Raw genomic sequence first — 12299 nt, 5'->3', positions numbered from 1 at the left:
AGAGGTGGAGAGGAGGAGGAGGAGGAGGAGGTGGTGGAAAAGATTGGAGGAGGAGGGGGGAGTGGGGGTTTAGTTGGGGTGATAATGATGATGGTGATGGTATGGGTGATCATGGTGGTTATCATGGTGGGTAGTGATGAAGATGATGGTGGTGGTGGTGGTGATGATGACGGTGATGATGATAACGGTGATGATGATGGTGTTTGCGGGGATGCAGTCGTTAGGGGACATTGAATGCTACAGCCGGACGACGTGCGGGGGGGGGGGTTGTGGGGGGGGGCAGGGCCTGACGCCGTCAACTGAGCGGTGGCTGGGGGCTGGCCGTGAGTGAGCGGTGAGCCGAGTGGGGGGAGCGTCACGTGGCCTCGACTCACGCTGCCATGGGCAAACACGCAGGGGGGGGGGGGCACAGTCAAAGTGGACTCCGGCTGAGAAGGCCCCCCCCTTAACCCCAACCTTCACATCACGACTGGACACGCAGCGGCATCATCATCAGCAGCAGCATCAGCATCATCAGCAGCATCATAATCAGCAGCATCATCATCAGCAGGCTGAGAGAGTTGCGGCTGAGAGAGTTGCGGATGAGATTGTGGTGTGTGGCGTGCCCCCCCCCCCCCCCCCCCGTGCCACACACGACAGCAAACCCCATCGCTCGCCACTGAGTGGCGGTGACGGCGCTACGGTGCCAGGCTAGGTGCACCTCGAGCCCTTCGCGTGAAGTGTGGAAGGATCTCACTGCTGCTGTGGCAGGAAGGGAAGGTCACGGGACAGACCCAGTGCGCCATGGGGTGCCTCGCTGAGGTGACTGGCAGACGCACCAGCCGTGCCCCCCACTGTGCCAACTAAGACACAGACACACACAGTAAGACACAAACAGACATACACAGACACACACTGGCATACACAGTAAGACAGACACAGACACACACTGGCACACACAGGAAGACAGACATAGACACACACAGTAAGACACAAACAGACATACACAGTAAGACAGACACAGACACACACAGGCACACACCGACACACACAGTAAAACAGACACAGACACACACAGTAAGACAGACACAGACACACACAGGCACAGACAGTAAGACAGATACAGACACACACAGTAAGACAGACACAGACACACACAGTAAGACAGACACAGACACACAGGTATACACAGAGTAAGTGCACACAACCAGACATTTGACGAGCTGAGGCAGGTCGACATTCAGATTCAAGGACATGGCGACACACAGACCCGTGCCTGCGAGTGGTGGTCGTGACGATGGTGTGGTCGTGATGGTGGTCGTGGTTGTGATGATGGTAGTGGTGATGATGATGGTAGTGATGGTGGTGATGGTGGTGTTGGTGGTGGTGGTGGTGATGATGGTGATGATGATGGTAGTGGTGGTGATGATGGTGGTGTTGGTGATGATGGTGGCGGTGATGATGGTAGTGATGGTGGTGTTGGTGGTGGTGGTGTTGGTGGTGTTGGTGGTGGTGGTGGTGGTGTTGGTGATGATGGTAGTGATGGTGGTGGTGGTGATGATGATGGTGGTGATGTTGGTAGTGATGGTGATGGTGGTGATGATGGTAGTGATGGTGATGATGGTAGTGTTGGTGATGGTGGTGTTGGTGGTGGTGATATTGGTGTTGGTGATGATGGTAGTGGTGGTGATGATGGTAGTGATGGTAGTGGTGGTGGTGATGCCTGCCTGGGTCCGCCTCCCGGCGCCGAGAGGCTCAGGCGATCTCCTCCCCCTGCTGCTCTCGCCGGCATCGGGCTGCATCGGTGCTCACCTCCTTGTTTACAGCCCTCCAGAGCCAGCGGTGGAAACTCCACATTCCTATGGCGGGGACTAAAGGCGAAGCTCTACCACATAGGGCAGTCAACGACTTGTCGACGTACTCCCTCCCCCTCAACTCAGTGGTACCTATTTTATCCACCACACGGAGATGATGGGACGAGTCAACTCCCCACCCGACCCTCCCCCCGCCGCCCGCCCAACCAGGATTTGAGCTTCCAAGTCCTGCAGTGAGCAGCACCGTGTTACCCTGCAACGTCACCACAACACCAACAACCGCCGTTCGCCACTAAGTGGCGGTGACGTCACCACGGCGCTTTGTGCCAGGCTAGGTGCACCTTACCCTGACCCCGTGCCTATCGTTTCCCTCACGGTGCCGGGTGCCCCGTGTCCAGGCGTAGTCGACCTGGGCCAGGGCGCTGCGAGTCGCGCGGACACGGGGGGGGGGGGGGGTCCCGGAGCAAGCCAAGGGGGGCAGAGCGAACGGACGACTCCGCGAAGAGGGGGGCGAACCCCCCACGCCCCCCCCCCCCCCGGCTTGGTGATGGCCTGAGCTGGTGATGGAAGCAGCCTCGGCCACAACACAGCCATGAACATCACTCAACCAGCTCCTTGCTATCGATCGTAGCTATTCTGAGTTACTTCGTTCTCATGATGATCGTGGTGATGATGTCGATGATGTTATTTTGATAAGGTGCCTTAGGTTGGTTGTATGAGCATCATAGGTCGACACACCCCCACCCCCAAATGGATCGTAGTGGGAAGCGAAGGGACGGGGGGGTCATTATCCCAGCTGACCCGGACTGGAATCAAACTCGCTCGGTCGTTGGTGCTGGTGGTGATGGTGGTGATGGTGGTGATGGTGGTGAGGGCCGTGTCAGCGATCAGTGGCGCCCCATCGCGAGACCGCTGAGGCTCAAGACGCTGCTGCTGCTGCTGCGAGCTCCTTCCGACACTGAATTCTCACGCAGAGAGATCCCCACAGATTGAAAGAGCCCCCACCCCCTCTCCCCAGCCGGCAGGTGTGTCGTGAAACGTCGGACGTCGCGACGGAGCAACACGTGGCGGTTACAAACCCAACGCACCACTCGGCGTGTACGGGTGGGAGGAGGGAGACGCTGAGCGAGACGGCAGTGGCCAGGTAGAGGGAGCACGGCCACCACCGCCACGATCGCCGTGGGCGTTTCCGGAGCAGAGCTCCGCGTTTGTGAGACCCTCGGGCATCTTTGCTTTAACCGCGTGGGGGGGGGGGGGCACACGGGGGACAGCAGCGGACGCGAACGGACGCGATATTTTTTGTAGAACGGGAGTTGCACCTCAAAAACTTTATTTTTTCTCACAACAGCCGAGAGGCAGCTCCCATCCCGGCTGCTGCTGCTGCGTCGTCTTCTCAATGGGCACGCAGAGCGAGATGGAGACCTGGAGGAGGGGAGGGGGGCCACGAGTCGCCGGGTGACACGGGAAGTCGAACCCGGCACAGGCGCACGTGCGCGGACACGCGCTCAGCGATCTCGCGAACCAAAAACAGCGACCGTGGAAGCGGCGTCCCGGCGAGCACGCGAGTGGAACCTTCACCGCGGCTCCCGCCAGTTTACAGCCGCCACGGGCCGGGGAGGGGGTGGGGGCTCAGGCCGCTCTCGCCCCTCCTCGAGCGGTCAGTTTTAAAATAATAATAATAATCGCGTCTTTAATGTCAACGAATTCTGGTCAAGAAGACGGCAATCGGCAACACACCAGTCGCATATACCACTCTACTATTTATCGATAGCTATTTTTTAAAACAGAGATCTATAAGGTCGACAGTTTGAGTCATCGTTCGGGCGCACGTGCGTCTCGGAGTCACGTGGCGTCTCGGAGTCACGTGGCGTCTCTTTCTATCTCAGGGTCCCCGCGCGTTCTCACAGCGAGGGCGGGCAGGGCGGGCAGGGCGGGCTGGGTGGGCAGGGTGGGCTGGGCGGGCGGGGCGGGCGAGCGGGGCCCCCCCCACCGCCCTGCCCGCCCGCCCGCCCGCCCGCGGTTCTGGTTGCCTGAGACTCTCAGACCACCGGCATGGAAGCATGGAACTTGAACATTCAGGTCCCTTGCCCTTTTCAGTGGGTGTGGTGGGTGGGGAGAGGGAAGGGTGGGGGGTTGCTTGACCATACTTCACCACGCTGGTCAGTGCGGGTTGATGATGAACGGGGGTATGGAGGGGGAGACGCCCTGAACCGGTTCGGGTATCGCGCCACTGCAGTGAGCCGCGCCTTCTGGGGGGGGGATCCTCGGCTCGCCCCCGTGTTTATTTTGCCCAATGCGCCCGTGCGTCACCACGGGGCGCCCTAGAGGTGCAGTACAACAGCGAATCTCAACGTCACTTCCATTTCCCCTCTGCTGCCCACCACTCAACCCCGAGTGACGATAACTAGCTATTATAATCGCCATCAATGAATTATCATTGTTGGCATCATCGCTTCGTTAATCGGTGTTGTTGTACCGTTCTTTGGTGAGTGGTGGGCAATTCTCATGCTAAAGAAATGGGGCTTGTCGTGCGGGCGCGGTGGGGGTGCTGGTGGGGGACATCGTGGGTCACTTTTATTTTCTCCGCCGGCTCCTCCTCGACGCGTCGCGGGCCAAACCCGGCCCACGACTTCGCTCCAGCCGCCGATGGGGTGGGGGGGTCGGTGAGAGTCAGCGTGAGAGTGGGGCGTGAGAGTGGGGCGTGAGAGTGGGGCGTGAGAGTGGGGCGTGAGAGTGGGGCGTGAGAGTGGGGCGTGAGAGTCCGAGGTTCGAGTTTGGGGGGTGAGGGTCAGTGCTGGGGAACCTTTTGAAAAAACAACGGATTTGTCGGGAACGGAACTCATCAGCGGCTCCCGTTGCTGTCCCTGCCTGCGGCCGCCAGCCGGTCTTGTTTACACTGCCCCCCCCGGGGGGCTCCACAGAATCACCCGGCCGGCAAAGCGCCGCCTCCCCCTCCTCTTCTTCCCCACGCCCGCCCTCCACAACAACATTGACGCGTTATTATTTGTTGGTTTTGGTTTTGCTCGCATCCCATCGTGCGCACAGCATTCCTACCGGGAGCGCACTCAATCGGAGCGGCGTGTTGGTTCGACAACAAAGCACAACGCTGGGAAGGGTGTTCTGCTGATGAGAACACCCAGGATCGAAACTGGCCCAGGCTTTTATTTTTAGTAAATAAATAACTCATGGTGATGTTGTTTACCACCCAAAAATGAAAAAAAGCAAAAACCTCAACACAAGCAAAAACTCTCGACCGGTTTCGATATTCAGTGTCTCATCAGCAGCAGACTCCGACTCGCTGCAGACTGCCCAGTGTTCAGAGGCCAGGGGGAACCTTTCCGCGAGATGCGCGTCAACACAGACGGCGCCAAGTTCGAGTCCATTCCCAGGCGCGACATCACAACAACACAACGACGGGGGTGCCACTTTCGTCAATCCCACCTTGGCTTCTATAGGGCTACAGAGCTTGGAGACTGTTGGACAACCGACTGTCTAACAGCCACACTCCTCCCCGCGCACTCCGTTGTTTTCCTCCCACGTGTAGACACCGCGCACTCCAATGGAGTTGACGGAACATCCAAATATAGAACTGCGGAGCTCGGGCACATCGCCAGGGGCTGGTTCTGACTTTCCCCTCCCGCCCCGCGCCTTACACAACTACGCACTATGAATGACCGTTCATGACAACGATAGTCACACATACACACACAGAAACGTCATCGAAAAAACCAAACTCGATTGGCGAGGCGACAGAAAAACGTTGTCGCGACATTGTCGCGACGTTGCTGCGACGTTGCCGAACGTCGCCAGAGTCCGCAACGGTGTTTTGACAAAGCACCCCCTTGGCGCGGGTCGTAATTAAATAAATTATTAATTGCTATTATTTTTCTATATATGATAACATGCGTATACAGTCTATATTACAGTACCTGCGCATACAGTCTATATATATCTATAGGTATATTATGTGGTAGCGTTGAGTGCTTGGGACTGGTGTTGTGGGGTGTGAAGTCACGAATTAGTCACAGTTCCGTACCGTGATGGTGAAGTATGTTCGTGTCATGTGTTCAAGTCATCGATTATCACCGACTCTCTCTCTCTCCCGCCCTTGACACTCACTCGCAGCTCACCACATCCAGTATTAATATTCAGAGCAGTATCATCATCATCGTCCACAAGTCTCAGTCGTCTTGTAGACCAGGGTTGTTGGCTGATGCCCCTTCAGCTTTTCCCGGATGCGGAGCCCCCAGGAATCCACTGAGCACGGCCCCGAAGTTCGACTCCACGTCCGCGGCGTGTCACTCGCCGGGTGCTGGAGGGACGCTCCGTGCACTGAGAGACCGCCGACTTGAAGGCTTCTGGAGGTTGGGGAAGGGCTCCTCGCTTCTGGCTACAAGCAATCTTTTGTTGACAATGATGATGATGACTATAATCATCATTATCGATGTTTGTATAAATATCATGTATTTGTGTTCTACATCAGTGTGTCAGGTGTACGGATCGTCAGCTAACGTTCATATCGCCATCACCGCCACCATCACCACAATCACTCACACCAACCCTCTCATCGCGATTGCTCAATAATTAGTACGCATCATAATCACTACTCAAACATCATCACTACTGAAATATCATCAGTGAAGTATATTATTTACATCATCATCAGCTCGTGACGCTGTTAGCAGCCACATCATCAGTTATTCACATCACACCATCATCATCAAATATCCGCATCACACCATCATCATCAACCCGCGTCTCTATCAACCCTATAATCAACTGTCTTCCCCCATCATCATCATTATTGAAAACATCATCATTGTGATCACCACGAAACACCAGCCCATCATCAACCCACCTCCTGAATTATTCCCTCCATCAGCCATCAACATTGTCCATCATCACGCCACACCTCACCACCACTGCCACCACCATCACTTCATCCCTGTGAGCCAACTCACCAACTCACTCACCCACTCACTCACCCACCCATGCACTTAATACCTCACGTACTCACCAACTCATTCAATCCCTCACTCACCCACTCACTCAATCACCCACTCATTCACTCAATCCCTCACTCACCCACCTGCTCACCCACTCACATACTCATTCATTAAATCCTTCACTCACCCACTCATTCATTAAATCCCTCACTCACTCACCCACTCGTTCACTCAACCACCCACTCACCTAAAAGATCACGACCCATGCCACCCCACACTCCACGTTGATGCCACACGACCTCACGTGGTGTTGTCACTGCAGGTTTGCTATTACGACGCAGTATTTACGTGATTTATGATTTCGCAGCCACGATGACGAGATATATATTTAGGGAAGTCAGAAATATATATAAATATATATTTTGAAAAGACAAAAAAAATTACATTAACGTGTTTATACGATGTGTGATGGTGCGTCCAGTGAGTACTATTCTGTGAGTACTATTGTGCTGGGTAGAAGACCTTTGGATTATCCGTAGTTGAGCAGTGAGTGTGGACCAACCGCCAGCGGAGCTATGTACAACAAGAACAACCACATCTGTATCCCTAGCAACACACCTGTACCCTTAGCAACACACCTGTACCCCTAGCAACACACCTGTACCCCTAGCAACACGCCTGTACCCCTAGCAAACATGCCGGTACCCCTAGCAACACACCTGTACCCCTAGCAACACACATGTACCTCTAGCAACACACTTGTACCCCTAGCAACACATATGTATTCCTAGCAACACACCTGCACCCCTAGCAACACACCTACACCCCTAGCAACACACCTGTGTCCCTAGCAACACATCTGTATCCCTAGCAACACACCTGTACCCCTAGCAACACACCTGTACCCCTAGCAACACACCTGTACCCCTAGCAACACGCCTGTACCCCTAGCAATATGCCTGTACCCCTAGCAACACACCTGTACCCCTAGCAACACACCTGTACCCCTAGCAACACACCTGCACCCCTAGCAACACACGTGTACCCCTAGCAACACATCTGCACCCCTAGCAACACGCCTGTACCCCTAGCAACACACGTGTACCCCGAGCAACACACCTGCACCCCTAGCAACACCCCTGCACCCCTAGCAACACGATTGCACCCCTAGCAACACGTCTGTACCCCTAGCAACACACCTGCACCCCTAGCAACACACGTGTACCCATAGCAACACACCTGCACCCCTAGCAACACACGTGTACACCTAGCAACACACCTGCACCCCTAGCAACACACCTGCACCCTTAGCAACACACGTGTACCCTTAGCAACACACCTGCACCCCTAGCAACACACGTGTACCCCTAGCAACACACCTGCACCCCTAGCAACACATGTGTAACCCTAGCAACACACCTGTACCCCTAGCAACACACCTGCACCCCTAGCAACACACGTGTACCCCTAGCAATACGCCTGTACCCCTAGCAACACACCTGCACCCCTAGCAACACATGTGTAACCCTAGCAACACACCTGTACCCCTAGCAACACACCTGCACCCCTAGCAACACACGTGTACCCCTAGCAACATACCTGCACCCCTAGCAACACACGTGTACCCCTAGCAACACGCGTGTACCCCTAGCCACACACACGTGTACTCTCTCACTACACACACGTGTACTCTCTCACTACACACACGTGTACTCTCTCACCACACACACGTGTACTCTCTCACCACACACACGTGTACTCTCTCACTACACACACGTGTACTCTCTCACTACACACACGTGTACTCTCTCACTACACACACGTGTACTCTCTCACTACACACACGTGTACTCTCTCACTACACACACGTGTACTCTCTCACTACACACACGTGTACTCTCTCACCACACACACGTGTACTCTCTCACCACACACACGTGTACTCTCTCACTACACACACGTGTACTCTCTCACTACACACACGTGTACTCTCTCACTACACACACGTGTACTCTCTCACCACACACACGTGTACTCTCTCACTACACACACGTGTACTCTCTCACTACACACACGTGTACTCTCTCACTACACACACGTGTACTCTCTCACCACACACACGTGTACTCTCTCACTACACACACGTGTACTCTCTCACCACACACACGTGTACTCTCTCACCACACACACGTGTACTCTCTCACTACACACACGTGTACTCTCTCACTACACACACGTGTACTCTCTCACTACACACACGTGTACTCTCTCACCACACACACGTGTACTCTCTCACTACACACACGTGTACTCTCTCACTACACACACGTGTACTCTCTCACTACACACACGTGTACTCTCTCACTACACACACGTGTACTCTCTCACTACACACACGTGTACTCTCTCACCACACACACGTGTACTCTCTCACCACACACACGTGTACTCTCTCACCACACACACGTGTACTCTCTCACCACACACACGTGTACTCTCTCACTACACACACGTGTACTCTCTCACTACACACACGTGTACTCTCTCACTACACACACGTGTACTCTCTCACCACACACACGTGTACTCTCTCACCACACACACGTGTACTCTCTCACCACACACACGTGTACTCTCTCACCACACACACGTGTACTCTCTCACTACACACACGTGTACTCTCTCACTACACACACGTGTACTCTCTCACTACACACACGTGTACTCTCTCACTACACACACGTGTACTCTTTCACCACACGGGTACTGTGCGTACTAAACATCGCAGTGGCCAAAGAACAGTTGCAGTAGTACAGTAGCAGTGGTTATTATTTTTGTGGTTAATGTTTCGTGCTTTCATCTTAAGCATTTAGTTATTTTTTACAGTTAGTATTTTTTACTGTAGTTTTATTTTACTTATTGCTGTTTTTGTACCCATTGTGTCGGTCACCGAAGGTATTGCCACGATATTACTACTACTACTATAGTATATTAGTATTACCACTGTGTTCGTACTCTGAGTGAAGTCGTTACGATTGCTTTGACCCCGGGGGCTTCAGCGCCATCGTTATTTGTTTTACTTCCCAGTGCGGGTGTAGCGGCCTCTTGTGGTTTGCAGTCAGCAGCGGGCATTCGGCTAACGATTTCAAACGCGCGTCTACACAGCCAAAGACAAAGGACCCCCCACCACCACCGTGTCGCCTCTAGGGGCAAGTGCTGTTAGCGAGCACCTCGTGAAGGCCGGAGCGGCACGCCGATGAAGCGGTGGTGTGGGTTCAGCACTTTGTCTCGCCGATTCAGATAGCCGGCACTGATTTGGGCCGTGAGCGAGAAATCGATTATCGGCTGAGGTCGGGTTTAGTAACGCGGTGCGCTAACCGCTGCGCCACCACTCCTCGCTACATTTGCCTCTTTGTTTGCGCGCGTGACCCCCTGCAGAGCCACGAGAGGCCGCTATGTTCATCACGTGTGTTCATCACGTGTGTTCATCACGTGTGTTCATCACGTGTGTTCATCACGTGTGTTCATCACGTGTGTTCATCACGTGTGTTCATCACGTGTGTTCATCACGTGTGTTCATCACGTGTGTTCATCACGTGTGTTCATCACGTGTGTTCATCACGTGTGTTCATCACGTGTGTTCATCACGTGTGTTCATCACGTGTGTTCATCACGTGTGTTCATCACGTGTGTTCATCACGTGTGTTCATCACGTGTGTTCATCACGTGTGTTCATCACGTGTGTTCATCACGTGTGTTCATCACGTGTGTTCATCACGTGTGTTCATCACGTGTGTTCATCACGTGTGTTCATCACGTGTGTTCATCACGTGTGTTCATCACGTGTGTTCATCACGTGTGTTCATCACGTGTGTTCATCACGTGTGTTCATCACGTGTGTTCATCACGTGTGTTCATCACGGCCCCAAGAGGCTGCCCCCCCCCCCCCATCACACACCACGAGGATCACTGCGGCGTGCGCTCTGTCGGTTCGCGCGCGTCACAATCGGCGCGCTCATGAACCGACGGGCTAGGGAAGAAGGAGAAAAACCGGTTGCCATCGCTTTGTGACTTTACGGAACCGGTAACCGTTTCCGAGAGTGGCCACCGGTTTTCCTCCGGTTAGCGCCGAATGCACGCGCCCAGACTCTCACACGCACACACGCACGCAGACCCTCACACTCACACACACAGACTCTCACACTCACACACCCTCACACTCACACACGCGCGCAGACTCTCACACGCACACACACACGCAGACTCTCACACACACGCACACACGCAGACTCTCACACGCACACACACACGCAGACTCTCACACGCACACACGCAGACTCTCACACGCACACACACACGCAGACTCTCACACGCACACACGCAGACTCTCACACGCACACACACACGCAGACTCTCACACGCACACACGCAGACTCTCACACGCACACACACACGCAGACTCTCACACGCACACACGCAGACTCTCACGCACACACGCAGACTCTCACACGCACAAACGCATACTCTCACACGCACACATACACGCAGACTCTCACACCCACACACTCAGACTCTCACACGCACACACGCAGACTCTCACACACACACGCAGACTCTCACACGCACACACACAGACCATCACACTCACACACAGACCCTCACACGCACACACACGCAGACTCTCACATGCACACACGCAGACTCTCACACGCACACACGCAGACTCTCACACACACACACAGACTCTCACACGGACACACACACGCAGACTCTCACACACACAGACCCTCATACTCACACACACGCGCAGATTATCACACTCACACACACAGACTCTCACACTCACACACCCTCACACTCACTCACACACAGACCCTCACACTCACACACACACGCAGATTCTCATACTCACACACACAGACTCTCACACTCACACACTCTCACACTCACTCACACACAGACTCTCACACTCACACACACACGCAGATTATCACACTCACACACAGACTCTCACACTCACACACTCTCACACTCACTCACACACAGACTCTCACACTCACACACGCGCAGACTCTCACACTCACACACACAGACTCTCACACTCACACACAAGCGCAGACTCTTACACACACAGACTCTCACACTCACACACAAGCGCAGACTCTTACACACACAGACTCTCACACTCACACACACACGCAGATTCTCACACTCACACACACAGACTCTCACACTCACACACTCTCACACTCACACACGCACGCAGACTCTCACACGCACACACAGACTCTCACACGCACACACAGACTCTCACACGCACACACAGACTCACACAGACGCTCACACTCACACACACAGACTCTCACACTCACACACTCTCACACTCACACACACGCGCAGACCCTCACACTGACACACAGACTCTCACACTCACACACACACGCAGACTCTCACACTCACACACACAGACTCTCACACTCACACACTCTCACACTCACACACACGCGCAGACTCTCACACGCACACACAGACTCTCACACTCACACACACACGCAGACGC

The sequence above is a fragment of the Lampetra planeri genome, chromosome 54 (assembly GCF_965212315.1).
Source record: "Lampetra planeri chromosome 54, kcLamPlan1.2.h2, whole genome shotgun sequence".
NCBI classification, from domain to species: domain Eukaryota; kingdom Metazoa; phylum Chordata; class Hyperoartia; order Petromyzontiformes; family Petromyzontidae; genus Lampetra; species Lampetra planeri.
The sequence above is the reverse complement of the archived record's forward strand: the minus strand, read 5'-3'. Positions refer to the sequence as shown.